The 26,059-nt window shown below is 46.8% G+C and overlaps 1 protein-coding gene across 2 annotated transcripts in view; it reads right to left on the reverse strand.

The window, feature by feature from the left end:
* USP14 (ubiquitin specific peptidase 14) overlaps nt 1-26,059 on the reverse strand; it is a 991,689-nt gene that overhangs the window by 787,288 nt on the left and 178,342 nt on the right. The gene's annotated exons all lie outside the window — the stretch shown is intronic.

The following is a 26,059-nucleotide window of genomic DNA, read 5'->3' on the forward strand; positions in this document are numbered from 1 at the left end:
GCTATCTTGGTAGGCATCATGGTGGAGGAGTGTCCTGGTAAGAGAGCACGGGGTCCCGTGTCCGCAAGAGGGACATCGTACTGGGACCAGAGATCAGAGACGGTGTGTTGGACCGAGCAGAGGGACTCTCGGTAAGAGGTTAGAAAAAAGAACCTAGCCATTGTCATGCAACGTGGCAGGCATTTTAGATCACAAGTCAGATTGGATTAGAGGTCGAACACAGCGGCCATTCCAGACTTGACCAGTGGTTGTGATTTGCTGGAAGAATAACCAGTGATGCTAGTGGGTATTCGGTAATATCCCCATAAATAATGTCGCCATATACATGGTCACTGGGAAACGTCATAGGAGACATTTATGGGGATAATTTATTGGTTAAATGGACCGAGGGCTGCAGGAGTCCCCGGCTACCTTTAAGAAAAATACGGGGTTTGCAGGGGTGTCCCCTGCAGGTTCCATGGATTAATATTGCTGCACAAAAAAGGTGCCATTCTTGTATGGTGACATTTTTGCGGGGATATTAACACATGGAACCTGCTAGTATATCAGGATGACATACTGGTGCATGGGAAGGATGGAGTTGAGCATGAGAAGCGGTTGCATGAGGTTGTGAATAGTTCGAGGGATAAGGGGTTGACTTCAGAGGCGAGTAACGCAAGTTCAGAGCTAAAGAGGTTAAATACTTGGGGCATGTAGTAAATAGTGAGGGTATAAGCCCAAGGAAGACACTGAAGGTCATCAGGGAAGCCCCCTACCTAGAAATAGAGAGCAAGCATTTTTAGTGATGGCAGAGTTTTACAATAGGTTTGCAAAGAACATTGCCGATTTGAGCCAGCCAATCAGAAAACTATTGAAACGGGGAGCTGAATGTGATTGGGATGTGGTATGCCAAGAAGCAATGAGAATGATCAAGGAAGGATTTTGTAATGCGAAGAATTTGGGAGGATTCAAGATTGGTGATGAGTCCTTCATTACAGTGGATGCTATTGCAAAGGGATAAGGAGTTTTGTTGTCCCAGGGAAGGGTTGATAATGAGAGAATAATACGTCACGCCTCCAGGGCAAAGACGGATTGCGAATATAGGTAGTCACAGAGACAGTTGTTGGCATGTGTGCTGGGTACTGAATATTTCAGAAAATATATTTGGAGGCAACGTTTTGTGGTGCAGGCAACCATAAACCGCTGGTGGAGGCGTTGACGGTAAAGGTGATGAGCGCAACGCCCAGGATTGCTACACTGTGCATGCAATTGCAAGAATATGGTTTTGTGATGTAGTATGTACCAGGGGTACAGAAAAGAATTGCAGATCATCAAGATTGCCGTTTGAAGGAGTGAATGGTGACAATGAGAAACAGGATGAAGTAGCAATTGTGTGGTTACAACAATTATTCATGGATCAGTATACAGTGATTGGGAAGGAGAAGTGGAAGAAAGGCTTGGCATCAGACATTTGTTTTGAATTAGATTATTAAGTGGACGACAGAGGGATGGCCGGTGAAGGATGAATGTAGAGTTTTGTGAGAGGTGAAGGAGGAACTAACGGTGGAGGATGATGTGCTGCTCAGAGGACAAGTGTTCGTGGTTCTGGAGTGTTTTAAGGAGAAAATCATCCAGGGAAGAATGGCACGAAGTATTAATTGAGGGAAAAATATTGGTGGCCAGAATGGATAAGAGGATAGAGAGGAAAGTGAGAGAGTGCTGGCCGTGTCAGAATTCTGACAGGACTATGAAGGCTCACGGGTAAGAACCGATGCCTATTGTGCGACGGGAAAGTTTGTGGATGCGAGTTGGGGTGGACGTTTTTGGGCCTTGCAGTACTCTTAGAAAGGAAATCAGGTTCATGATGTTAATAGTGGATTGTTACTCGAAATGACCTGAGGTGAAGTTGGTCAGGCGAGCATCTAGTGGAGGGATTATAAAGTTTATGGAACAAGTTTTTAGACGGGTGGGGTACACATGAGGTGATAAGCTATAACAGGTTGCCGTTTAAGTGTGCTGAACAGGCCGACTTTGCAAAGAACAGGGGTATGAAATGGAGGTTTACATCATTATATCATCCCCCAGTCCAATGGGTTGGTGGAGCAGTTTAACAGAAAGAAAAAAAATTGTACCCATATATCTACTCACCATGCCAAAATCCATGGTTAGTTTGCTTACACTTTGTAATCAATTCCAGGGCCCACGTCCAAAAAGATGTTCCACTTGAAATATGGAAAGCATTACAAATTAAAAGAACTGTTTTTATAGCCACTAAACAAAAGTATAACAAAATTGGCACAAAAAGCTTTAAAGTAATTACTTGGAACACTCAGGAAATGAAAACATCAATCAACTGCTCCAAGGTCAACACATCAAATGACCATAGTGTGTGTGTGTGTATATAGGTCTTGGGGAGAACCAGAAGAATGATTTGGATTAATTACAGACATGTTTCAAGGGTATTTATTCAAATTAAAGCCAAACGCCCATCCATCCCTACTGCTATAATTATTATAATAATTGTTCTTATATAACACGCTTAATACCAACGTGTGGTTCCTAAGGGCGGGATTGGGATTCAAACCTGTGTTGACCTGCTTTGCCTTGCTTCCAAGACAAACGTGTTGCCCATGAGCTATCCTTCCTCCATATGAGGGAAGCTCCCTGCCTAACAAACTAAAACCAATGGTGCTCTTCAAATGTCCCAAAAGAAAAAGGTCCTTAGTCCAAATCCTATTCAACTAACTGGCCATACCACAGAAGAAAAGTAAGGCAGCCAAAGCAATATCATCGGTCCTTGGTGGTTGCCTGGCCCAATGGTTTGGAGCTCCCTCCAGACCCCAATGATTTAATGTAAGCTCTGGATCTCTTTCCAAACAAAAGGTATTGAAGACAAAAATTGTCAAAGTTTATCAACTTCTTGCAGCACAGTCCTCATTCTCTTGAGACTTTCTTCCAAGTCTCGAATTAGATCTCATACGGTTTCTTTTTCCTCAGGAAAGACACGGTTTTCGTACTACAACTACACCAATTCCCGCTTGGTGCTTGAATTTGTCTTTGACTGGTTTTCAAACAATTGAACATTTCAGGTTCTTTCTCTTCCCAGTTCTGCTCTCTAGGTTTCTTGTTTCCAGGACTCCTCCAAAGTCCTCTGGCCCTCTATGAGGCTTCTTTGCGGGGCCTCGATACGGCATCTGCCCGTTCAGATTTTCCAGGCTCCCATTAACCCTTATGGTTTCTCCAGCCTGGATTAAAAATGCCTTTCAGTTTCTCAGGGCTCCCCAAAGCCCTCCGATAGGGTTGCTTTGTCCCGATTCGGGTTTATCTGTTTCCGGTAACCCTCGTGACTTTCCTAGCCTCAAATCACTCTGCAAGCCCACAGCGTTACATTTTCGAGAGCGCTAGCTCCCCTTCCGCTGCTCAACTCGGCAGCTAATGAAATTTTAATGCAGAGCTCAGGGATTTGGTCTCTTCGCTGTACTCTGTCTCAGCGTCAGTTAATGGGCTGAGGACCACCACAGATTCCATGTGGTCGCACCACCAGGCGAGACAGTTGCTTTACCGTACCAATCTCCTTCTTGACCAGGCCTCTTTGGCGGCCAGGAAGCCAGTCTTCCACCATCTTGCAAGTGTTTTGTTTGCTCTCCAATCTACTGCTGGCTCTGCGGTCTAGCTTGGCTCCAACCCTCCAGAACCTCCTCCCGTCAGATTCACCTCTACGTGGGATTCTCTCTGCTTCAGTCGAAGTTCCTCATGGTTTTATGTAGTCATCACAAGAAAATGGGGTGTGCCGTTTACGTGTGACTGGAGTACAGGCGAGCTCCAGCATCACCTTAAAGCAAAGGGATTGAAGAAATGTCAATATTCGGTGAATCCAAAAACAGGGTGAACAGTCTAATTCCCATGTAGGTAGACAATGTATGCTGAACCGGTTGTTCCTTAGCGGAATGGGAGTCCTTGTCCCCAAGAGTGGAGTCACTCCCAGTGAGGTCCCACGCAGAGACCCTTCGAGAGGGTCTTGCTGAGCGTGCTCACCTCCCTAGCCTCAAAGGCACAGCTCCCGTCTGGGGAGCAGGCATGAATTGTCCAGATTCGTCAGTCTATACACTGGGCAGGACAGACTAAAAGAGCTCTTACATGCAGTGTTATACAACACTAGACCCAGCTTACAGAGTAGCCCAGAATTTAGAAAATTAATGATACCATCCTGCCAGATGCAGTTTGGCTCAATCTTCACAGACAATAATCTTCTTTGTGTTGCATATTCTACCCAGATTACATTTCTCAGCTGGGTTAGCATGAGACCGGGGAAGGGGTATTTACCATTTCTTTTGGGGGCCACAGAAATTGCAGGTTAGGAGCAGGGGGTACCTTCTCTGATATATTTCCTCTAACATTTTACCAACTTGCAAACAAGTTGCAAATGCAAGAGCACATTTCAGTCGACACCCCCCACGTACTTCAGAAACATGGCCAGACAGCCTTTCCCCTCCAGCTCTTCTGTTGCGTAAATAGCTTGTAATGGGCAAAGCAGCACCTTCCCGGTCTCAAGGAGACCAACTCCGACCTTGTGCATATGCCAATTCCCGACAGCCCCTCCCTACTCTTGAAGGACAGCCCTGTAAAAAATCTAGATGAACACAGCATGGATGTGTTTCCACTGGTTCAATCACTTAGCTGTGGTACAAGTAAGGACATTCATTTGCCCTTTCATACCACACACAACTAGGGCAGAATAAGTCTGCCCCATCGTGTAGGTTCATAGAACCAATGTTACACTCCTAGCTGTGTGGGTACTTCATTTTATTCTGCATGTGTTGGATAGGCTGCACATCCAGCTATACATGTTCAAAATTGATTTTGTTTGAAAATGTTCTTTCTTTGAAAGCATTCTTGTGTATGTGTACTACTGTTTGGTGAAAAATTGCAATGTACACCATGAGTTGGTGACCCCTTGAAAGTGTAACCTGTGCAGTACCTTTCTTTGAGAAACCGGTTTCTTTAGTTAAAAATTGCCTAAATTAAAAATGGCTACAAAGTCACAACAGTAGTTCACCATAACCATTTTTCTTGCTCCAGACCAGGGACATTGTACTTTATGGGTTAGCCTGAGATATAGAACCAGTGGTATATCCAGAGCACTTGGGTTCTACATTCATTGCCTTTGGAGGCTAACTAGTCACGAGCCTCATCTGTTAAAAAGCAATCACAGGTAAATAAATAGTGTGTGCACGATTAGGGACTTCTTCCTCTTAAATCAAAGGGGGGGGGGACACAAGAGAAGAGGTCAGATGGGACGCCTTTAAGGCTACGCTGAGGGGGGAATTAATAGCGGCAGCGACACATAGAGAGAAGCAATTGAAAGCACTGGAGGCTCGTCTGGAAGAGGAAGTCGATTTGGCGAGGCAAAAGGCGGGACCGACCCCATCTAGGCTTGCTATGAGGGAATATCGCAGAGCACTGGGTCAGTTGGAGTTACTTAGGACCAAGAGGGCTGAGGGAGCTCTCTTGCGGGTGCGCCAACATTTTTATGCCAGGGCAAATAAAGCTGATACTCTCCTTGCAAGACTGCTCAGGGGTGTGAGATCCAAAAAACGTGATCACGGCCTTACTTACCGATCCGGGGAAGAGTGTGACGGAGGCGGGGGAGATTCGAGAGGCTTTGGTGCCTTTCTACGAAACCCTGTAAATGTCGCAGACCCCTCGGGACAGTCTTCAGGAAGAGTTCCTAAATAAGGTTGAGCTGGAGCGGTTGGGGAAGGAGGCTGCAGAGAGGTTGGACGGGGGGGATCAGGGAAGAGGAGGAACTGAAAGTGATTAAGGGTCTTCCTATCAATAAAGCCCCAGGCCCAGACGGCTATACTGCAGCGTTTTACAAAACATTTGCAAACGTTTTGGTCCCGCATTTAACTACCCTCTTTAATACGTTTGGGGCCACAGGGACAATAACCCCCTCCATGGAAGAGGCCAGGCTATCCCTTATTTTGAAACCCAATAAGAACCCGGAAGAGCGGACGTCCTACAGGCCCATCGCGTTGATTAATATCGATGCCAAGATTTTCACGAAGGTGTTGGCAGCTAGGCTGGAGGACTTCCTGCCGGAGCTGATCCATCCGGACCAGGCAGGGTTTATAAAGGATCGGCAGACTGCAGATAACATACGGAGGGTGGCCCACCTGGTGGAAAAGTCTCATTGACCGCTTGGAGTGGTCTTTCCTGTTCAAAGTGATGAGGAAGATGGGTATTGGGGGGAAATTTTTGCGTATGGTACAAGCTAATTATCAGACACCTAGCATGAGGATAGCGGTGAATGGAGCTTTGTCTAGGTCTTTCAGAGTGGGCAGAGTACTAAGCAGGGCTGCGCCCTGTCCCCTATGCTTTATGCCATTTACCTCGAACCCCTCTTGGAGGCAATTAGGGATGCGGAGGGGATTAAGGGCATCCCATTCGGGGGGTGGACCAGAAGGTAGCAGCATTTGCAGATGACCTCTGGTTAACTTTGACGGCCCCAGTGGAGTCCATCTGAGTTAGTAGGGAATTGCTGGAGGCATTTGGTGAGGCCTCCGGTCTCAAAATTAATCTTACCAAATCAGAACTTTTTAATCTAACTATGAGGGGGGGAGGAGTGTGAAATTCTGAGGGGGGCTACTCCTTTTCTGTGGAGTCCAGGGGGAATCCGATACCTAGGAGTGAGAATTACCTCGACCCTGGCAGGGTGGTATCGAGCTAATTACCTACCTTTGCTTAAGGACATTGAACGGGACTTCCGCAGGTGGAGGAACCTCCCGATTTCGTGGTTGGGCAGGGTGGTGATGACTAAAATGGTAACTCTACCGCGTCTGTTGTATCTTTTCCAGGCAATACCACAGGCAGTCCCCATGATCATCTTTAAGAAACTAGATTCGTTAACTAAAGAATTTGTGTGGAACGGGAAAAAACCGCAGGTTAGTAGGCACTTGCTGATGGCTCCGAAATGGGAGGGGGGCTTGGCTCTGCCTAACTTTCTACGCTATTACAAGGCGACGCAACTATGGGTCGTCCGGGATTGGTTGCGGGAGAGGGAGGTCACACAGTTTAAGCAATGGGTGGCAATGGACAGAGCAGTGGCGCACCGCAGGCTAGCTGAGGTCCTATGGCTCCCGAAACAGCATAGACCCAGGCATCTGCACGAAAGTAGCATCACATCATTAATGGCGGAGAATTGGGATAAACTAGTGAAGGCTAAGGGTATCACGACCTTTCCCTCCCAATTCATGCCTTTGTTTGGCAACGGGGAGTTTACCCCAGGGATGGAACGAGGCGCCTTTAAGCAATGGCAGGAGGGCGGATGTAGATGGTTGGGAGATCTGTTTAGGGGGGGGAGATTCTCTCCTTTGGGGGAGTGTAAGAGGGAATTTGGTGTGGGGGAGGGGGAGAGGCTTCGATATGCGCAGTTACGCCACTGGATTTTGCATCCTGTGAACAAACTAGCTGCAACGAGGGAGAAAACGCGATTTGAGAAGTTTCTTCTCTCGAATGATTGTTCCAAAGGTCTGATTTCCAACCTATACAGGATCTTGGACGAAACGCCTGACAGGCGCCCATGGAAATATATGCTGAGATGGGAACAGATCCTGGGTAGGCCGATCGGGCGGGAGGAATGGGAAAGATTATGGAAGACAATCCCTAAACTGCTTAAAGCCTCCCAGCTGCAGGAGATGTGGTATAAGGTTCTGTTTTGCTGGCACTACACTCCGGCCCGTCTGCAGGAGATATACCCCAATGCCTCTGGGGTCTGCTGGAGAGGGTGTGGGGAAGAGGGAACGACGCAGCAGATCTGGTGGTCCTGCCCAAAAATGTGGTCTTTTTGGATGGAGGTCTAGGGGGTTCAGGAACAGGCGTTCGGCTTGGGAGGCAGTAGGCCCCCAGAGGTGACCCTATTGGGAGTGGAGAGGTCCTCGGATGGAGGGTGTGGGGGGGGGGAGATTAAACCCCAGGGGAAGGCTAGAGCGATTTTGACATTAGCTGCTATGTTGGTAATAGCACAGAGATGGCGGAGCAGGGAGGTGCCGGCTCTCCCGGATTTGCTGCGGAAACTTTGGGAAATTGTGGCCCTCGAATGGGCAACTTACGCGAAGGACAACGATTTGAAGTCTTTCGCAGGGGACTGGGAGGAAACCTTGCTATTTCTTAAAGATGACTTTCAAATTGGCTGGCGGCCCCAGGGTCTGCGTTTACTGGATTTGCAGTAGGGGTGGGCGGTGGACTCATGAGGACAATGGACCATGGTTAAGGAAGAGCTGCACCAGGGAGGAGGGGTTGAGAGGGGGGACTCGGTTTTCTTCGCTGTATATTGGTCACCTGGTCGTTTTGATTCATGGTTTAAATGATCTACGGACACGTCGGAGCTGCCTTTGGGGGGTGGGAGGGGAGTTGGGGAATGTTCTTTATTTCTTTCAATGTTGTAAAACCAATAAAAAGAAGTTACAAAAAAAAAAAAAATTGTGTGTGCAATAACCCGTTGGGGTAGGTCAGTTCTCCTTTTGTATAGCATTTAAGGGGAGCAAGACAGGCTAGGATTTGTAATAGCTTCAATTATGTCAGCAACGCTGCCCCAAAAAGACCAAAACCTATGAAATGCATCTGCTTGCGGGCTACCGCTCTTTAAACATTCACCAGTACAATTTTCAACAAATGTAGCCATTTTAACGGGGGAATAGGATTTGTTTTTTATAACTTTATTTTAGTGCAGTGCAAGACATACTTCCATCATCACAGATCATAGCAATATTACAATATTTGCAACATTAAGGGGGTCAGTGCCCACAGCTACACACATTATCCAGACAGTCTACCCCAATATGTACACTCACTTCATAGTTTTCACTGTACAGGTTGTTGTTTAAGTATGCACAAAAAGGTTTCCAAATCTCTTTACGCCTGCAGCTCGTTGTTACAAGTGAAACATAGGCTTCCTCGCATTTATTAATATACGTCATTACTCTTATCCACATTGTAATGTCCAGGGCAGTCTTCGACTTCCAATTTAACAATATACACTTTTTGGCCACCAAGCACCTAATGTTGAATAGATGTCGCAATTTATTTTTCCAATATTTCCGAACAAGTATTTTGGAAGTGACAAGAGGGGATACCTGTAGATTCTTGCAGAGAGTTTGCGATCTCCTGCAAGAATTGAGCTACCTGAGGGCAACTCCAATACATATGGTAAGCATCAGCCACCTCTGCGATGCATTTAATGTCACCCCCGTACGCTGTGCGGGCAAATCTAGCTTTTGCAGGGGTGTAGTGTAACCTGTTCAGTATCTTAAATTGTATGAGTGTGTCTGGCATTGAGGGATTCATTTTATTTATGGCATTAGTTGTACACTCAAACTCTTAGGTATCACAGTGTAGGTTACAGTGAGATTTACATTTCTGGTACACGCCTGGAGTCAAAATACAGATCTGGATATTCAACATCAGTTTACAAACTAGACAAGGATACATATACACTAATCAAGAGCAGTGTTCAAGGAAGACTTATTTTGAGCTCTACCCAAGATGTTAATGGCAATGGGTTATCTATGTAGTGGTGTCTGGTAGGGGAACGGTTCTACCATAGTCTCTGTTAAAGAACCATGTCTTTAGTGATTTTTTTAAGCTCAAGTGTGCAGGTTCATTTCTCAGTGACACTGGGGAGTTCCAAGTTTTAGGCGCCAGAGAGTTTGTAGCGTGAGACCTGAAGTTGGGAATTGTAATTAGATCTTAGTGTTTTTGTCAACTTCTTGGTTGTCACCGTTTTAGTTAGGTAGATAGGAGCACTCTGAATTAGGGATTTATGCGTAAAGCACAGCGTTTTGAAGAGGATTCTCGAATTCATAGGTAGCCGGTGGGCATCCTTATCTTTGAGATGTGGTTGTGCTTTTTAATGCCAAGGTTTGCTCTTAGGGCTTTATTTTGTAGAAGTTGCAATTTATCCAGATTGGCCTTGGACACACCTAGGAGTAGTACATTACAATAATCCAGTTTGGACATTATTAGTACACGGGCGAGGGTAATGCAGTTTTGAGGGGTCAGAAATTGTTGAATAAGTGAGATTAGTTTGTATGTGTAGGCAGTAGATGAGCAGAGTGCATTAATGTGCTTTGTCATAGTAAGGTTTGAGTAGAGGTACACCCTCAGGGTTTTGGTCTGGTTAAGGATAGGGATGGGGGTGCCATCGATGGTGGAGTATTCAGTGGGGAGTGCGTTGATTTTAGAGGGAGAGACAATAATGAGGATCTCCGTTTTTTCATCATTAAGGCAAAGACGGTTGACTGCCATCCAATTCTGTACAATGGCATAGATTTTGTTTACTAAGATTCTGTCTTGCTTGTGGCTCCCCGAGATAGGTATCAGGATCTGGGTGTCATGAGCAAAGTTTGTATAGATGACACCCATGGCATCCAGGACAGCGAAGAGAAGCTTAGTGTAGGCGTTGTATAGTGTGAGCGATAGGCAAGAGAATTGTGGAACTCCGATGGGAACTGGGACTGGATCTGCTGATACTTTGCCTAATGCCCAAACTGCAGTGTGTGATTTCCAAATTGCATTGATAGGCCTCTCAGGTGTCTCAAAGTTAGCAGGGCCTCTGGGCCCAAACTGCATTTTGTGTTATCTAGATCACATTGATAGGCCTCTCTCCCACTGTACGGGTGTCTCAAATTTAGCTCACTCGCAAATTTAGCTCACTCGCAAATTTAGCTCACTCGCAAGTGAGACAGTACCCACCAGTGAATTACTGTGGATTGTCACTCTGACTAGGGCCTCTCGCATCACAAGGCGCAAGTCCAAGCTGCGCCTGACCAAGCCACTCTTCAACCAGCAGATATCCTTCCCAAACCCACATAGCCTGCTCACCACAGTGAATCGCGCTCAGGGAGATAGACAGTAAAGAGAGAGCCACCGATCACACCCGACTAAATAACCCTTAACCACCTCCCCTTCCAAGGACAGCGACTGAACGAGTCGCCAACTTCAGCCGGAATACCACCTATAGATGGAGCCCAAACTAGTAGCGGACACTCCCCACTACACCACAAGACAATCAGACCAAAGCAGAACCAACTGGACATCACCAAACAAAGAGTAAACAACTCTCAATCTTATAATGCTGCGCACACGACCCATTCCAAGGAAAGGACGAAGAGAAGAAAGAACAAACACTCCTGAACAGCAACTAAGAACGACAACTATAGAATGGACCCCCACAGACAGGAACACAAATCGAACCAACACAGAGAAGAGACAAATCCCTCTACCCAACTCCATATCTCGCTGACAACTGGCCACCACAGCAATCCAACCCAACGTTAGAAGCAGCAACATCAAACAACCTAACACAAAGCAAGTAGAAGGATGAACAACACAAACAGACGACCGACGCGATAACACCCTACATCACCAAAGCAAGAGGAACTTCCAATCAACAAACACAGAAGAGGAACCCGATGAAAAAATAAATAAATAAGACAGAACCTAGAAGAACTCTTCGAAGACGCTGACACCCCGAAACCCACAGCGCAACAAGAGATCGACCAGGAAGGAAACCTCAACACCGATCAGAAGACGACCTCGACAAGAAAGTCCAAACCAAACAACACCTCCAAACTTCACTGCAATCTAATAAATGCAAGATCCATGTCAAAACACTCAGAGATCTTCGACTTACTCGACGACAACGGCATCGACATCCTGTTCATCACAGAAACATGGCTGGACGACAACTACAAAATCACAGTCCAAAGCTGCCTTCCAACCAACTTCAAATGCCTGCAAATAAACAAAAAACAAAAAAGGAGGAGGCATCGCAATAGCATTCAAAGAACACCTGAAAATAAAAACTGACAAACCACTCAACATCCTCAACTGCGAAAACCACGGTAATACACCTAACAGCGAGCCCAAAACCCAACATCACATTCATCCTGGTGTACAGACCGCCGACATATGTTGCAACATTCGTCGACAACTTCATAGAAGCCATCACCAACTTAGCCATCAACCACAAACACCTAATCATCCTGGGGGACTTCAACATCTGGTTTGAAGTCAGCCACGCCAACTCCCAAAACTCACTGATTGAACAACTCAGCACCATGAAACTATGACAACTAGTCAACGGAGCAGCGCACTCGGCAGGACACACCCTAGACGCAATTTTTGCCAAAGAAAAACTCATCACCACGGTACCACCAATACAAATACTGTGGAGCGACCATATCATCCCATTCACGATCACTCTGCCTACTCAAGTCTACATCCAACATCCGAAACTCACAACCACCACCAAAAGAAACTGGAAACACGTGAAAGAAAGCAACCTATTCGAACAACTGGAATTAACCAAACCCTCAACTACAGAACTGGAGCTAGCTGACCTAGACGGGAAAGGAGAGATACTACACAAATGGATTGCAGAAACAACAGACAAGATCATCCCAGAAAAACAGTTCATCCCATAAAAAAAAAAAAAAGAGCAATGGCAAAATGGTTCACCCCACTATTAAACGCCATGAAAAAGGAAAACAAAAAGATGGAACTGGAATGGAGGAAAGAATACAACCCAGGGAAAAAAAACTGTACCAGAAACAAATCGGCGCATACAAGAAGGAAATTCAAAAAAGGCGAAGAGAAGACATTACAATGACAGAATCAACAATACCACCAACACACAAAAAGAAATGTTTAGCATCACTGAAGAAATGAGAAACATACCAGGCTGCGATAACACCCCAACCCCCTCAGAAAAACTATGCAACGGCCTGGCAGACCACTTAAAAAAAAAAAAAATCAATCACATCCGACAAACAATACAAAAGAGACCACCCAACCATAACATACAACCCAACGAACCTAACACAGAACCACAGCACAAACTCCAAAGCTTTCCTGAAATGTCAGGAGAGGCATTCGCAATGCAGGTAAAACGAAGCAAGAAAGCTGGTCCCCCAGACATCTACAAATCAATCGTTGCGCAAGCATCGCCAGCAGAACACTACAGAAACCTTCTAAATCTATCACTAGCAACGGGGACTGTACCGAGGATCTTCAAATCAGCATACATCAAGCCACTCTTGAAAAACACTGCAGTGGTGACGTAGAGGACCTCTCCAACTACAGGCCGATCTCCAACATCCCCTACCCAGCAAAACTTCTAGAAACCTACGTATATAAACGAACCCAAGAACACATAGAAAATCACCACCTGCTGGACCCAGCTCAAGTCGGTTTCAGACCACCAAGAGGAACAGAAACAGCACTATTATCCATCTGGGACGACCTCAAAACTAACAGACAAACACTACCTCGGCCCTTATTCTGCTTGACCACTCCGCAGCCTTTGACACAGTTAGCCACGACACCCTGACCAAAAGGCTAGAAGACACAGGCATAGCAGAGAGCACTACTCTGGACCAAATCATTCCTAGCAGACATAACCATATGGTTTAATCCTTTCAAATCCACTCCACGAGTTAACGACTGGAGTTCCACAAGGATCCTCACCATCTCCACTATATTTCAACATCTAACAGACTCCAGTCATCAGAATCTTCAAAAAATACAACATTACATGTTACGACGACGCAGATGACACTCAAATCATCTACAAAATCAAAGACACCGATGCCGACCATTCAACCCTAATCGACTGTCTAAAAGAAGTCTTCAACTGGATGGATGCCAACAACCTGAAAATCAGCCCAGGAAAGACAGAAATCATGATCGTATCCAAAGACCAAGAGAACGAAACCACCATCCCGTGGCCTACGGAAATGGGAAACGCACCAACACCATCGAAGGTAGTAAAAAATATGGGAGTCCTAATGAACAACACCCTAACATTAGAACCACAAATAAATGCAACAGTGAAGAAATGCTTTCTCCTCCTCCACACGGCAAGAGGAATTCTACCTTTCCTCTCCTGCACACACAAAACACTCACCATCGTCACCCTAATCATGTCAAGAATCGACTATGCAAACAGCATCTACCTCGGAATACCAGAATACCTCCTGAAGAAACTGCAACGGATCCAAAATGCAGCAGCAAGACTACTCCTCAAACTATCCAGAAGAGACCACATCACTCCAGCCCTAAAAACACTACACTGGCTCCCAGTAAAACTTTGCATCACCTTCAAAACAATGTGCATAACGCACAGGGCGATCAGCGGACAAGGAGCAGAATTCCTACAAAAGAAAATAATAGTCTACAAACCAACGAGACCCCTCTGATCAAGCAACGAAATACACGTGGAACTCAAACCATACCTTAAGAAAAAACTTGGAGGCACCTCCTTCTACCACTTAGCCGCAAAAACCTAGAACATCCCAAAAGAAATAAACACCGAAGATCACCTAAAATTCAGGAAATCACTAAAAACCTGGCTATTCAACACCACAAACTAAAACTGAAAACCGAAACAGGAAAAAGGAGGACTAAACTGGAAAGGACACAGACAACCCCGAACCGACAGGGAAGCTCCCACAGAACCTGGATGGGTGACACCGGATAGACTGGAAAACAGGCGACACGCACAGAGACCGAGTCAACTACCCCAGCCAATCCCACCAACATCTTCGCCCGCCCCTTAGTTACCACCCGGTATCACAGTGTTGTGGAATTGTCGAGATATTGGCAATCACCACACTACCTGAGATGTTGACATTGGCAGGTGCACTGGCCACAGGAGTATGAAGGGAGGACAGGGGGGGATATGTGTGAGCATGATAGAGGTGGGGGCCAGAGGAGTAAGGAACCTTGTATGCCAGATGGACCCAGATCAGGACAGAGGCATCAGGGGAGACTACACAAGCTAAGTGCCTCAATTCAGGATAGAGCTGCAAATTAACCAACTCCACTAACAATTTCCGCTTCTGCATACACCTCTCAAACTCCAAACCAAACAACCAAAACCTACAGTACAACAAACCGCACAAACTTCACTACATTGCAACAACAAAACAAAAACACAAATAGACTCGCACAACAGTACACAACGACTACCGACCGCACACACCCCAGGCCCAGCCAACGGACCCACCGGGCTGAGGCCGCCAACAGCACAACACTGCTCTCTTGCACTATTCCTGCTTCCTCCCACTAACTCAACCTCCCCTGCTCTTTCAGAGCCGCCAGAGCACCAGGGGACCACTCCAGTGGTGATAGTGTGCGGTACAAATGTCCTTTAACATTAACATATTGTAACTCTGAATCTTCGGTCTGCTAAGAAGGATTTCACCCAGGTTGTGGCATCTTGGGAGAAATTGAAGTTTTCTGCCAGTGTAGTTCATAGCTTATCATGGTCCACCAGGTCAAAGGCAGCCGATAAATCTAATAGAAGTAAAATACAGAGGTTAGCAAAGTCCCGGATGGCATCCATTTGGAATTTAAGATCCAGTAGGGCTGTTTACGTGCTACAATTGGCCCGGAAGCCTGATTGTCTAGCTCCAAGTAAGTTATTTAGTTCCATGTGTGATTGGATTTGGGTGTACGAAATTTTGTCTATTATTTTCAGCAGAAAGGGGACTGGTGATGGGGCGGTAGTTGGTAGGCACTGAGGGATCTAGTGACTTTTAGTAGTGGCGTAACCCACGCTTCCTTGATGCTGGTGGGGACAGAAATTGCTCTGAAGGAGGCATTAACAAAATTCGTAATGATGAGAGAGAGGGAGGAGGCGCACTGTTTGATTAGTTTGGCTGCAAAGCAATCTCCTTTGCAATACGAGGGTTTGAGCCCAGCTATAACCTCCTGGACTTGTGCTTGATTGACCTGAGCAAAGTTGAATTGATGTCCTGGGTTGCCCATCTTCGGGTCCTGGGGTAATTTTAAGGAAATGTTATTGGCTAGAAGTTTTGGTTTGGCAAGGATTTTGTCTTGTAGCTTGGATATTTTGGCAGCCAGCGCTTTATGGATAGTCTCACACCATTCTTTACTGACCAGCATAGTGTTTGTGATGGGAATAGGGTTTTCCAGTTCATCGTAGAGTCGCGAAGAGCTGTTTAGAATTGGAGGCTGCATTATTAATGCGGTAGTTCAGGTGATGGCTTTGTGCTCAAGGATTGATTTTTTGTAATTTTTTATTACTTCCTGAAGTGAATTTGACGACTATGCTGGGAGCTTTCTTGTGAGCATGTTCTAATGCTCTTTTGTGCCGTTGTAGGGTAATCAGTTCTTGGTTAAACCAGAAATTAGTATGTTTGATTGGGCGAGTTATTTTGGTTCCGAAGGGGGCTACAAGAGCAATGGCATTTTTTAGGCCATTGTGGTAGGCTATGGCGATGCTGCTAGGCTCAGCCATTGGGTCTGAGTATTGTGGTAGAGAGGGCTTCTGCCAGCGCTGGTGCGAGGCGCTCGACTGAGGTTGCTTGTGTTTCTGGTTTCTATGGGATTGATAGGATTTGTATGAGGCGAATGTTTCTCTAATGTCGATAGCGAGAAGCAAATAAGGTGATGGTCAGACCAGCTGATCGCTGTGATAGAGTCGATGGTTAAACTGACATTGAGGGTCAGAACCCAGTCCAGGATTCTCCCCTTGTCATGGGTGGGTTCAGTCACCAGTTGGGTGAATTCATATCGTGCATTGCTGTGCAAAATACACTTCCTTTATGATCTTGAGGGTCATTGAACCCTAAATTGATGTCCCCTAGGATTATGAACTTAGTCTTGGGCTTAGTCTTGGGCTTGAGAGAGGGAGCGATTACCAGCGGGATTACTGATTCCGGATGGCTGGGTATGCTTGGTGCTCAGTAGATGAGGAAGTTAAATGTTGTTTTAGGATCGGTTAGTATTTTTAAGTGAAGCATTTCGTAACCCTCTATAGGGTCCATAGGGCATGTTCTCAAATGTAAGCTATCTTTGGCAATGATAGCCACGCCTCCTCCTTGTGCACTGATACGGTCTGCTCTGTGTATTGTAAACTCTAGAGGGATAGCCAGCGCTAGAAGTGGTCCTGATGCTTGGTGGAGCCAAGTTTCTTTGATGACTAGAAAATCCAGTTTGTGGTCTAAGATGAGGTTGTGCGTCTCAATGGCATGGGCTCCTAGAGAGCGCACATTCATAAGTGCGCCTTTGAGAGTGTGTGCGTTATTGGAGTTGAGGTGATTTGGGTGATGTTAGGGGTAGTGGAGCGGGGGTGTTGGCTAAGCTTCTTGTAGAAGGTGGATGCTGAGTGACATCTGTTTTTTTAAATATTGTGCTGCTGATTGGGTGAGCTGCTACAGGTATAGCTTTGTCAATCTTGACGCAAGTCTGAGTAGTCTAGATTTACCTAAAATAGGTTTTAAAGTAGCAGCGTGGGAGGTGGGGGTTGGGTAGTCTGGATCTGAGCCTTGATGTGCTGGTGGGGCCTGTGATCGGGTGGAAGTTGTGGGTTGGTGGGCTGTGGGGGTGTGCAGGTCGTGGGCAGCCAACGGCTCCCTGGGTATAGGTATGGTTGATGCTTTTTTTGCTCGCAAGCTTTCTTGTAGGAATACTTAGTGGGGAAGGGCAAGGTGTTAGGGAGAAATGGATTGGGGTAGGGGAGAGGGTGGCGACGGTACCAGCCTAATTTTGCTAGTCCATCATGCAGTTGGACCAAGGCACCCCCTGAGCAGCTGGGTGCATTATGTATAGGTGATAAGTTGGAGATGATTAGGTGGCGTCTGGCGCTCTGTCTGGTGAGAATGGCCAGAAGGGGTAATTGCACTGACCAGCTTAGTAGGACTCTTATCAGAGCCACAGTCTGCAACAATAGCAGGGCCTATGAGATCTTAGCCACAGGGGCAAAGAAGGACGGGAGAGAACAGACTGGAACTAGCACCGCTTTGTACAAATTGTACAATAGGTCAATTTTCATCATAGTGACAGTACTGGTGGGCAGAACTAAAGAGTGGCATAAACCAGATAATAACAATTAAATTATACAGGAAATATACAATGGCTATGGCCAGTACATGGTATGAGCACGTTCGGTAATGTGAAGGCTAACAGTACACCGCAGTGCATTACAGTAAGCAGCAGTACATGACACAATAACATATAGCATTAGCAGTCAATGATGGAATACAGTATTGCAGATCAAGCTTAACACATGTGATAGCAAGGCAGTGCTATGCGCATAAGGCGAGCATACAAGATGCTAACTAACTGAAAGTACATGGGAACAGGAGATGGCATTGCTTACAGTCTGCCTTGAAACAGACGCTTGGAATTTCCTGCAGCATTCGGAGTTGTGGCAGCATTGATGCAAGGGTTATGCAAACATATGAGGGACCTTGCAATTATGGTGTTGTAGGAGGATAGCAGCTGCCAGTAGCTGCAATGCTGATGTGGAGTGCACACTGTGAAGGAAGCTTGAGGAGAGTCTTAACACTTAGCCCAGTGCTAGGCGCGGGACAGTAAAGCACAACAGGTATGTAGGTCAGCAAAGGGATGTGAAGAGGAGTTTGGCCTGAGTCATGACGGCAGCGAAATTTCATCGGATGGGCCTTCAGATGGATAGGTGACCCAGCACAGCGCTATGGCGTGGTCAGGTGAGGATAAGAGGCCCGTTATACACCCCATGGAGGCAGTATTATTTCAAACACTTCACAGAAAAGTTGGGTGTGAACACCTGGGGAGCTGTGAAAAGCTACCAGGGAAAAGTTACCTCTGTGAAGGTGCCGGTTTCAGCTCCGGACAGGCTCGGACTGGAGCTAACTTTGCTTTGTGTGCCTTTCTTCATGGGTCGGCTTCGCCTGCCGGCGGAACGCGATAGGCTGAAGACGGCAGCTTCAACCAATCCGCTCCTGCTGGTTCACTGGTCAGATTGGTGGGGGTTCTCAGGAAAAAGCGGCGGCCATCTTCAGCAGGATAGACCCTTGTGGGTCTTAATAGCGAATGTAGAAATAAGCACACAACACGAGTGCTAGGAGGGATCCTTAGCAGCCTTTAGCCACAGTGCGAATCACAGGCGTAAATCATAATTATAGCGGGATCCGAACGTTCCGTTCCTCCAAACACCACGGATAGTGCTTCTAGTGCACTATATTTTACCTTTGGGCATCAGGTAAATGTAGATGTGGATGAATGCACTGCTCCAGCAGCGTGGTGAGGGCTCCTGCTCAGATGCAGGCTTGAGAGGATACCTCCTTGGTCAAGCGAAACCATCAGACCCACTGAGTATCGTCTAACGGAGTACTCTGATCTGCCTCCCATCTCTCTCTGGCTTTCTGGGGTTTGCTCTGTGCTTCTTGGCATTTCTTATACAATCTAGAAACCAGCCTTATGGGGTTCCCTCCCCATTCCCTGTTACCACCAAGTGAAGCACCTTGCATTCCTCGGGTTCATTCGCCAGTGCCCCTTGACTGCTGCTCTTATTCTGTAGTATTGGAGTGATTTGATGGTGTCAATGCCCAATTTCTCAGAGAAATGTGTGTGTGACAAAGGAGCCTTCCCGGGAAGAGGTCATGAAGTGTTAGTGTGCCCTCAGGGTCCCACCCCATCTGAATGGCCTTATATGTCGGGGGGGGGGGGGGAGACGCGGGCAGCACCATAGCGGGATTTCCCCCGACAGTGTGTGGCGACGTCCAACCTCTTAAATATTCTGGCCCATGCGTTAACAGTTGCATGGACCGGATCGCACGTGCAAGTGTCCGTATGTCTGTTGGCCAGTACTATTGTGCCAAGGTCAGACGGGGACGCACTATATTCTTCTAGATTTGTGTGTAGCGGCCGATCCTGTAGGGAGTACCAAAACCCAGCAAACTGAACCTGTGCAACTTCATAGTACAACTCAAAATCAAAACCTCAAAAAGCCTGTAGTCCCCCTGCTCACATGGTCTGATCATGGCCACCAATCCCAACCGCAGTGTTCCAGCATCTCATGTTAAACCCACTGCCAGTGACCGCAACTTGTCAAAGAACGCACACGCATGCCAAACCGTGACATTAGTAAAGTAGTATAGTAGTTTGGGGACCACGATCATTTTTAAAAAGGGACAGCCTACCGCATAGAGAGATTGAAAGCCTAGCCCACAGGTACAATCTGTCTCCTGGTATTTGCAAACACTTTGTGATTTTCAGTTAGTAGTGAACAGTGCTGGCGTGTAACCACTATGCCCAAGTACTTAATTTTATCCTGGACCCAATGAAGTCCTGCTAAATCAGGTTGTCACCCCCAAATAGATATCGAATCTACGAACCTCGTCCAGAATTTGGGTGATGTTTGTAGCCGGGTTTCTTATATATAGTAGCGAATCATCCACATAAAGCGATACGATTTGTGTTGGGCCTGTCACATGTATTCCTCAGTATATTTGCCTGAGGCGCATAACGCACACCAGAGGCTCTATGGCAAGAGCGAACAACATGGGGTAGAGGGCATCCCTGTCTCGTGTCACGTCCAAGCAGGGACATCGGGGATAAGGAGCACCCAGTACAGACCCTAGCTGCCGGGGAGGCATAAAGCAATCGGACACTCGGAATGAAGAATTCTCCCAGACCTATAAGCCTTTGCATTGAGAACAGGAACTGCCACGAGACTGAGTCAAAAGCTTTTTCGGCGCCCAGTGAGGCCGCCACTGCTTGAGCATTCGGACCGAGTTGCGAGATAATGCCAAACAGTCACCGTAAAATGAATGCCGCTGATCGCCCGTGAATAAATCCCAATTGATCAGTGTACCAGGTTCGTCATATGCAGAAGGAGTCGAGTGGCTAGCAGTTTAGCAAAGATCTGTGTATCTGAATTAATCAGGGACAGTGGCCTGTATGAGCCCAGGTCGGCAGCAGGTCTACTCGGTTTCAGTAATACTGTTATCACTGCTTCCAAAAGAGATGGATGTAGTTTGCCAGATTGCCGTGCCTCCTCCCATATTTCCAGTAGACGGGGGCACATGTGGAGCTCAGCTCCTTGTACAGCTCGATGCCCAGACCATCTGGGCTGGGTGCCTTACCAGATGGAAGTGATTTTATGGCTTCACTTATCTCTTCAGTGGTCAACGGCTGATTCATGGCCTGTCGGGCCTCCCCCGAGAGCACCGTAAGCGGTATCTCGTCTAAGTAACCCTCCAGTTCTGCAGTTGAGCATTAATCTGAGTTGGTCTATAGGGTTTCATAGAACCTACGGAATTCGTCTTTACAACCTCTAGGGTATTCAAGGTCATACCTGTGGAACTCAAAATACCAGTGATGTCAGTCACCAGTCTCGCACTTGACCGCATTCGCCAGTTGGTGCCCCCCTCTATCAGCCTCACCATATCTTCTCGCACGCACAGGGTAGTAGAGCATTTGAACCTCCCTGTCTGCAAATTCCCTGAACTTCAGAAGATTCCCTTTGATACACTCGAGAAGGGCGTGATCTTGTATGACCACATATTCAGTTTCAAATTTAAGGTCAGTTACCACCCTTCCCATTTCACATCTGGTTTCCTATAAACCTCCAGCAGCCACCGAGATGACCTATCCCCTACTCCACACCTTGAAGGCTTCCCAGACCGTGCCATGTTGTTGGATAGTTCCATCATTTCTTTGGAAAAATTCCACTGTCCCATTATGCAACGACTCGAGAAAAACCAGGTCTGCCAGGCTCGAGAGGGTCATACGCAAAAGTGAGCGTGAGGTGGCCTAACCTCTCAATTTAAGTGTCATAATGATAGGGGAATGGTCCAATATTGTGCGGGGGAGGATTTTACAATCCACTACTTGTTCCATGGCTGAAGTAGGAATCATCCAGTAATCAATTCTCAAGTGTGCATGGAGAGCCGATGAGTAGTATGTGCACACTCTTACGTTGGGTTTCACCCTCGCCATTCACCTGCCAAGCCGAGATGTTTCGTTATATTTAATATCCAGTCTGCACTGGTCAATTCCCATTGTGTGGTCCTGCACCTGTCTAGGACACAGTCTAATATCAAATTGAAGTTTCCCCTTCCTCCCCCCAGATAGCTAGCGAGCGGGGGTTCCCCAGTAGAATGTCTAAGATCTGGCCATAGAACTCTGGGTCGTCGACGTTTGGGCTATGTGTTTATTAAAGTTGTAGTAGCACCCACCAACTAGCCCCATAGGACGACATAGCTCCCTGAGGGTCTATCCTGGGTTTGGTTTCCTTGAATGGGAAGGAGCGGTGATTTAGTGTCATCACCCCCTGGGACTGTGACAAGTAGTTAGTATAGCCGCACTGTGGGCTCAATGTCTTAGCAAACGAGTCGTTAAGAACCCCTTGGGCATGTGTCTCCTGAACCATCACAACCTTAGCTGCCTGCCGGTTCATTTATGCAGCAACCTTTTGCGCCTTAATTGGGTGGTTTAGCCCCCGGATGTTACATGATAGAAATGTTAGGTTTGTTCCTGTCATGGCTGGGATTTATTCCAGTAGGGCTCTGTCGCAACGGGGTTAGCCCCCGGTTGCGTCTGTAATACATTAACAAGAAGCAGTCTGCAATGTTTTTTTAGCTTAAACTTACCAACTTTATAAAAACAGGCTCGAGAGACCCAACCATTCGCAGTTGTAAATAGCTGCATACCTTCCCCCCGCCCCACATCATCAATCATCACCCCCAACTGGACGATGAAACCCACAGAGTAACGTAACAGTTTGAGAAATCCCTTGGAGTGCACTGAGTGCAGTTCTAGGAGCTACTCCGATGGCTGCCATCGCGCCACCAGCCCTGTGACATTAATTACTTGTGCCAATGAGCATTGTGCGGTTATTTATTTTATTTACAAGCATTTGTTGAGCGCACAGCAGACCGAAGGAATCGTGGCGCTTGTTACAGTGTTGCTTATACTTCGTTACATACAGTTCATGTCCGTGGTGTTACATTGGACGATATTGTTCATTAGTTACAAACATGCATTTGAGCAGAAGGAGAACCAGGTGAACAATGATAGTTGAAAATGGCGGTTTTGAGTTTTTTGCAGAAGGAGAAGAGAGATGTTTCAGCTCTGAGGTCAGTGGGCAGAGAGTTCCAGAGCATGGGTGCGAGGAAGGGGAAGCCTATGCCTCCTGTCTTAGTTCTATTGATGCGTGGTATGGTTAGTTGATTATTGTATTGAGATCTGGTCGGTTTGGTGGATTGAGTTTTACATAATGTGTCAGATAGGTAGGAGGGTGCTATGCCCGTTTTGAAGGACGCATTGATGAATGCCGTGATGAGTGGGGCGAGCGGTTCTGCGCAGTCTTTGATGATTTTAGGGGGGCATACATCACCCTTACATTGCGAAGGTTTGAGGTGTCTTAAGATGTCAATGACCTCAGCTTCGGAGATTTCAGTGAAGGCGAATTTGGGCATATTGCTGGTTTTTACACCTGGTTTAGTCTGAGCATGTGTGCTTTCCTTAGATAAGGTATTGAAATGGTGGGATATCTTCTTTTGAAGGAGGTTTATTTTTAGCAAGCATTGCCGATTGTATGCCTGTGCACCATGCTTCGTCTTTGACAATCTCGTCGGGGCAGGTGGGTGGTACGGTTAATTCCTTAAAGATACTGAAGAGTTCTTTAGAGTGGGATTAGGCAGCAGAGATACGGTGGTTATAGGCTTCAGATTTGGCATCTTTCCATTTTTTTGCAATGGATTTGAAGTTACATTTTGTGGTGTCATCAGGGCTACACTGCCAGTTTTTTAGTGCCTGGCGTTTGTCATTGCGCAGAGCTTGGAGTTCCTCTGTGAACCAAGAATCGGAGTGGAATGACTCTCTTTTTTGTTTTCCAATGGGGCAGCGGTATTGACAGCCATTGTGATAGTGTTTTTGTATATTTCTGCGAGGATGGGGTCTAAGGAGAACGGGGGCGCTAAGCATGGCAGATTAAGGAGTGCACTGACGTTGTCTGCGGTGAGTTTTTTGGCATTTCTGGCTAAGGTCGCCAGTGCTGCAATAGACACTTTAGTGCTTATTAGGACCGGGATGTCGAATAGGAGAAGGTTGTGGTCAGTCCATGGGAGGCTAATATTGGACGTGATGGCTGTGTTACAATTGTGGTCTAGGATCCAGTCTAGGATGCGTCCTTTTGAGTGAGTGGGTGAGGTGATCTTTTTGGAGAAGCCTAGGCCGTGGAGGTCTTTGGCTAGAGAGATAGCAGTTTTGTCCTTAGGGTCTTTGAAACCTAGGTTAAGGTCTCCTATAAGTAGAGATTTAGTGGATTTTTTGATATTTTTATCGAAGAGGTAATTGACATGATTTATGAAGTTGGTGGTGGGGCCAGGTGGACGGTAAATGGTATGAATATTTATTGTGCTATTTGGTGAGAGTGCTAGCTTGACTGATAAGATGTCGACATTTCCTTCCTCTTGGTGGGGTATGGTTCTGACAGGAAGTGTGTCTTTGTGAATAAGGGCCACCCCCCCCTCCTTGTTTGGCAGTCCTATCTTGTCTAAGAATGGCATACCCTTGTGGTAGAGCTAGTGAGATGGCTGGGCAGGAAGCTTCATTAAGCCAGCTTTCTGTGACAGCGAGACTGTCTAAGTTATGGCTGGTTATTAGGTCATTTATTTCTAGGGCGTGGGCATTGATTGATCGTACATTGATTAGTGCGCACTTGTAAACCGTGGGGCACGGGTTCTTCGGGGGAAGGGTAGGAGCTTCTGATTTGGGTACAGCGGTACGTAGAGAGTAGGAGTGTCCGCTGAGAGTGATGGGAGTTTGCTTGGTGCTCTGGCGTATGAAGGTGTTGTCATGGTGGTGGAGTGTGTTCATTTTGGTGGTGCGAGAGCTAAGTCGGTAGTTTGAGTGTTGTGTGTGTGTAGGGGTGGCTTGTTAGTAGATAGGAGAGGTGCGGGTTCTGAGTCTGTCTAGTCTATGGCTGGGGTTAGGTGTCAGTGTGCCTGGTGAGTTTATTGGAGAGTGCGAGTGGTTGGGCAGGAGGTCCATTGTGAGAGGGCGACTGGTGGCGATTTGGTGAAGGTGGTTCAGCTCTAGGCTATAGGGCTGGGGTGTGGTCATTAGGCTGAGTAGTATGCTTACAAGGCAAGCATAGAGGGGCAGGGGGAACATACTGTATGTGGGTTTACTGACCCTATGCAAATTACACGGTATTAGCTATGAGGCAAAATGCAGATACACGGTACTGGCCAGGAGGGCAGGACGCAGGTTACATGGGAAGGGAGCATTTAGCATTGATTGTTACTCAGCGTAAAAGACCGAGGTGCGGTGGGCAAGTCTTATGGCGAGCTTAGCGGGTAGGCGGGTGTGACTTACGGTTGTATTGCCTCCAGCATAGGTGAGACCGGGACTGGGTTAAAGAACAACCCACCCGTGGGGGTCAATCATTGTCCATATTGTCTGGATCGTTGTTTGCAGGGAGCCACCCCCACTGCCGTGGTCCCTTCCCAGCAGTGTATAGAGATCTTAGACTCAATGTACGCTGTTGCTTCATCAGGATCCTCAAAAAAGTGGGCTCTTCCTCCATGTTTTATGCGCAGCTTTGCTGGGTATAGAAGCGCATATTGAACTTAACGTATCCATAACAATTTTTTGACTTGGTCGAATGATTTGCACTTAGTCAGTACATCGTATCGTAGCAACCCTTTTTCTCTTGCCATTCACAAAATTAAGTCCCTGTGGCACTAGTTCAGCAGTTTGGCCATCGTAGTACGAGGGGGACCCCGGTTTGGGCACAGGGGCCAAGAGCCGGTGTGCTCCTTCTACCAGGAAGTGCTGCGAAAATTTCTTTTGAAGGCTTTCTACAAATTGTCCCATAGGGCCTTTACAGGCCGCCTACGGGATCCCGACTATCCAGATGTTATGCCGCAGAGACCTGGATTCTAAGTCGTTGCACTTATTTTGGACTCAGCTGAATTCTTACTGCAGGTGCGCGATGTCGCGATCATGCTTCGTGACTGTATCTTCAGTTTTGCTCACTATTTTCAACTTCAGTGATGCGAACCCCTTCTTTCTCAAGCTTAGCTTTCAGGGATCTTATGGTAGAGACAATATCATCCAACTTCACATTCACAGCCATGAAGCCATTCTGCATCGCAACGAGGAGGTGGTCATCTCCGTCGGTAGTGGACGCTGAGGGCTGTTCTTCTACATGTGGAGTCACAGCCGGGTTCGAGATCTTGGCCGGGGTGCTAATGGAAGTGTCCATTGGGCCTTTCTT

This window comes from Ambystoma mexicanum, chromosome 5q (assembly GCF_040938575.1).
Source record: "Ambystoma mexicanum isolate Mex_15411 chromosome 5q, UKY_AmexF1_1, whole genome shotgun sequence".
NCBI lineage: Eukaryota > Metazoa > Chordata > Amphibia > Caudata > Ambystomatidae > Ambystoma > Ambystoma mexicanum.